Raw genomic sequence first — 5,000 nt, forward strand, 5'->3', positions numbered from 1 at the left:
CTGTTTCAAAAGGTGCATTCTAAATAACATGCAGATATTATCGCACAGCGTAACACTTTTCTAATCCTAAGATTAACCTGGGTCAACACTGGTATAATTCCAGCCCAGGTCAGTGACAGGCCAGATAGGCCAGAGCCTATATTTGCTTTCCTCACTCCGTAAACTTTATGTAGTCACAATTCACCCCCAGAAAACCCAAAATTACCCCCCTGGGGGGTGAATTTCACCCCTAATGAGAACCACTGGTATAGATTATTGTTGACGAAATACTAATTTCCTTCTCTCCATCTCCTCCACTTCCCCATCCCGTTGCCCGATATCGATTCTTCTCCTTTCTGTTGAAACCCCTCTCTTTGTTTAAAAACAAACATTTTTAATTCTATTGTCCTAAGTATCCAGATCTCTTCGTCCATTCGTCTCTCCCTCACACAATCCCCATCTTACGTTCCTCATTTAGAGCCGTCACTTCAACAAAATGACTTCCACCTTCTTACACAATATAATTGTGCCTCTCTCTCCTCTTCCTTCCTCTCTATTACCGCTAGGCATGTCTGCCTCATTCTCCTCTTCACCCTTCTCTTCCTAACCTCCTCCTCCTCCTCTTCCTATCCTCCTCTTCCTCTTTACCTCTATCACGTTCCACTCCTCTTCCCTTCTTCCTCATCCAGCTGTCTACTCCCACAGAATACATTTCTACCTCACTCCAATTCCCTTTTATCCAATCCCTCTTTCTTGGGACGCCCTCCTATCCCTGTTTCACTCCCTCCCCATCCCTCTCCCACTCCTCCTCCTCATTCTCCACCATCTTCTCCAGCCTACTCCACCATTTTTTCATCCCTGGCGTAATTGTTAACTGGAGCGTTTTCATCTTTCATGAAGTCTTGAATAGTTTTCCCTCTCCGTGGATTCAGCGCCCAAGTCGTCTAATAAAGCCTCAACGATCCTCTACCTTCTGCCTTCTCATGCTTACACACACACACATACACACACACACACAAACACACATACACACACACACGCGGTGGCGTAGTTGGTAGAGCGCTGAACTGCCACCATAGTGGCTCGCAGTTCTTGGTCCGAATCTTGCCCAGGGCCGAAATTATTTCGGTACCGCTGCGCTTCGGGTCGTTACTCTGACTCTCGTGGGCGGGGAGTTGGGGGTGTGTGTCTGTGCTTTCAATGACTTCAATCAATATTAGATACAAATCGACAATAAATATAAAACTTGAGCAGCTTAGAACTAGGAACAGAATGTGTTACGTGGTGCAACGTGCCTCTCGGTCGTGATTCTACATAAACTGTCCACATTCATCCGACAACATTGACATGAAGGAGTTTGTTTCATAACTAACTCTGTTAATGTTCAACCTACAACACTTCAAACGTCCTGACGGGTCAGTATGAAATTTGTTAATATATTTCTACAATCTACATCCCTTGTAAGTCTTTTGGTATACGGATGGGTAAGTCTTGTATGCTATAACTGAAATGCTTGGAGGAATGTTGTTTCATATCAGACAACCAGTAAAAAACATAAAAGTTAGGGTCTGGAAACATAAACAAATCGTTAAAACGACACACTCAAGTAGTGGCTTAAATCAAGGCTCGCCACCGTGAACACGATATTGACAATTAGTTTTAACACTCTAGCAATATATATATATATATATATATATATATATATATATACATATATATATATAAAAATATACATATATATATATATATATATAAAATATATATATATATATATATATATATACATACGCAAAATAGAACCACTTGGAAAAAAGAAACTAATGAAGCAGAGCGCTTTCGTGCATTACATCCAGAGCAAAAAGTACTTTTTGCACAGGAAGAAATATACGAAAGCCCTATACTTCGTTAGTTTCTTTTTTCCAACTTTGCATAAGTGAACACATCAACCCGTATTCTTATTAGCATATATATATATATATATATATATATATATATTTATGGTATATATACATATATACTTATATAGTATATATATACATATATATAGAATATATATGTATAATATATATATGTATATATATATATATATACTATATATATATATATAAATATTCGATGTGTCTGAGCAATCTTTAGTTTTTATGACACGACGCAAGAAAATTTTGAATAAGAATCATGGGCACTTTAAATGTGAGAGACAAGCATCACAGTTATAAATAAATTTCCTCCAGACGGAAAAAGGCGGACAGCTGAGGTCAAGTCATGACCTGGGTCAGGCTCTTTTGCTTCATATTTCCTCCTGTGAGATTCTATTTCAGTCGTTCTTTTTTTATACCTTGGTCTTTAGTCGCAATACACAAAAGACCTTACCTTCTCAATTTTGCTTTTCTAACTGTGCATGCTTTTGAATAATTACTTCATGGTGAAACGAGTTTCTCTGGATATATATATAATATATATATATATATATATATATATATATACACACATATATATATATACATATATATATATACATATATATACATATATATATATATATATATACATACATACATATATATATATATGTATATATACATATATATACATACATATATATATATATATATATATACATGTATATTAGTAAATTTAGGGAGCAGGTTCTCTTTAATGCATTTCTTATTAAATAACACAACAAATTGGGCATTAGTTATCTTCTTGAGACTTTCTATTCTTTTAATGACTTTTTTCTCTGAAGGAGGGAGAGGATATACAATACTTCCAAACGAGTTCATGGATGGAGAAAGGAAGGAGAAGAAGTGAGGTGGATAGGAAAGGGAGTCTGAAAAACATAAGAAGGGAGTGAGGGGAGTGGCGTTGAGGGGGTTATTGGGGAGGAATGATTCTGAGAGGGGAAAGAGACGGAGAGGGGGAAAGGGATGAAGAGGGGAAATGGACAGAGAGGGGAAATGGACGGAGAGGGGAAATGGACGGAGAGGGGAAAGGGATGAAGAGGGGAAAGGGACGGAGAGGGGAAAGGGATAAAGAGGGGAAAGGGACAGAGAGGGGAAAGGGACGGAGAGGGGAAAGGGATGAAGAGGGGAAAGGGACGGAGAGGGGAAATGGACGGAGAGGGGAAAGGGATGAAGAGGGGAAAGGGACAGAGAGGGGAAAGGGACGGAGAGGGGAAAGGGATGAAGAGGGGAAAGGGACAGAGAGGGGAAATGGACGGAGAGGGGAAAGGGATGAAGAGGGGAAAGGGATGAAAGGGGGAAAGGGATGAAGAGGGGAAAGGGACGGAGAGGGGAAAGGAATGAAGAGGGGAAAGGGACGGAGAGGGGAAATGGACGGAGAGGGGAAAGGGACGGAGAGGGGTGAGGATAAAGGAAAAATAAAATATTACTTTGATAAATTCTTCTACGATGATAATGTACTTTATAGATCTTATTCTGGCTAACAGCGATGCTTCTTTTCAATTTAGGGAATAGTGATTAAAGGGAAGGAGGAGGGATTGGTATGGTGAGTGAAAAAGGGGGTGTTGGAGGAGTGATGGTGACGTGGGTGAAATTTGGAGAATAGATGGGAAATGACGGAGAAACGGTGATGGTGGGATCGGTGATAAGAATATGGGGTGACGAAGAAGAATATGGGGGTGACAAAGATGGGAGGGTAATCAATCATCAATTCGGTTTTCCTTCAAATTTCTCTGATAGAATAACTTTTGCCCCATGGCAGCTAGTAACCGTTCTTGGGCCTTCTCTTTAAGACTCTTTGGGCTTGTTTCTCTTCATTAAAACCCCGTGTCCCGTGGCCCCTCTGGATTCGTAACTCCTCGTCAAGACTCTTTGGATTCGTTGGATCTCGCAAAGAGTCTCAGGGGTCATGGCCTTTCTTCAAGACTTTCTGGGGCCGTGGTACCTCGAGATGACTCTCCTGGATCCATGGCTCCTTGTCAAGACTCTTTGGACCCAACAATTTTCTTCAAGACTCTTTGGGTTCGTTGTACCTCGAGATGACTCTCCTGGATCCATGGCTCTTTGTCTAGACTCTTTGGACCCATGAACTCTCTTCAAGACTTTCTGGGTCCGTGGTACCTCGAGATGACTCTCCTTGATCCATGGCTTCTTGTCAAGACTCTTTGGACCCAAGAATTTTCTTCAAGACTCTCTGGGTTCGTTGTATCTCGAGATGACTCTCCTTGATCCATGGGTCTTTGTCAAGACTATTTTGTACCTTTATCTCTCTTCAAGACTTTCTGGGTCCGTGGTACCTCGAGATGACTCTCCTTGATCCATGGCTTCTTGTCAAGACTCTTTGGACCCAAGAATTTTCTTCAAGACTCTCTGGGTTCGTTGTATCTCGAGATGACTCTCCTGGACCCATGGCTCTTTGTCAAGACTCTTTGGACCCATGAACTCTCTTCAAGACTTTCTGGGTCCGTGGTACCTCGAGGTGACTCTCGTGGATCCATGGCTCTTTGTCAAAAACTCTTTGAACCCATGAACTCTCTACAAGACTTTCTGGGGTCGTGTACCTGGAGATGACTCTCTGGATCCATGGCTCTTTGTCAAGACTCTTTGAACCCATGAACTCTCTTCAAGACTTTTGGGTCCATGGTACCTGGAGGTGACTTTCCTGGATCCATGGCTCTTTGTCAAGACTCTTTGGACCCATGAACTCTCTTCAAGACTTTCTGGGTCCGTGGTACCTCGAGATGACTCTCCTTGATCCATGGCTTCTTGTCAAGACTCTTTGGACCCAAGATTTTTCTTCAAAACTCTTTGGGTTCGTTGTACCTCGAGATGACTCTCGTGGATTCATGGCTCTTTGTCAAGACTATTTGGACCCATGAACTCTCTTCAAGACTTTCTGGGTCCGTGGTACTGGAGATGACTCTCGTGGATCCATGGCTCTTTGTCAGACTTTTAACCCATGAACTCTCTTCAAGACTTTCTGGGTCCATGTACTGGAGATGACTCTCCTGGATCCATGGCTCTTTGTCAAGACTCTTTGGACCCATGAACTCTCTTCAAGAC

The sequence above is a fragment of the Oratosquilla oratoria genome, chromosome 30 (genome assembly GCF_046742065.1).
Source record: "Oratosquilla oratoria isolate Oo_2021 chromosome 30, ASM4674206v1, whole genome shotgun sequence".
Taxonomy (NCBI): domain Eukaryota; kingdom Metazoa; phylum Arthropoda; class Malacostraca; order Stomatopoda; family Squillidae; genus Oratosquilla; species Oratosquilla oratoria.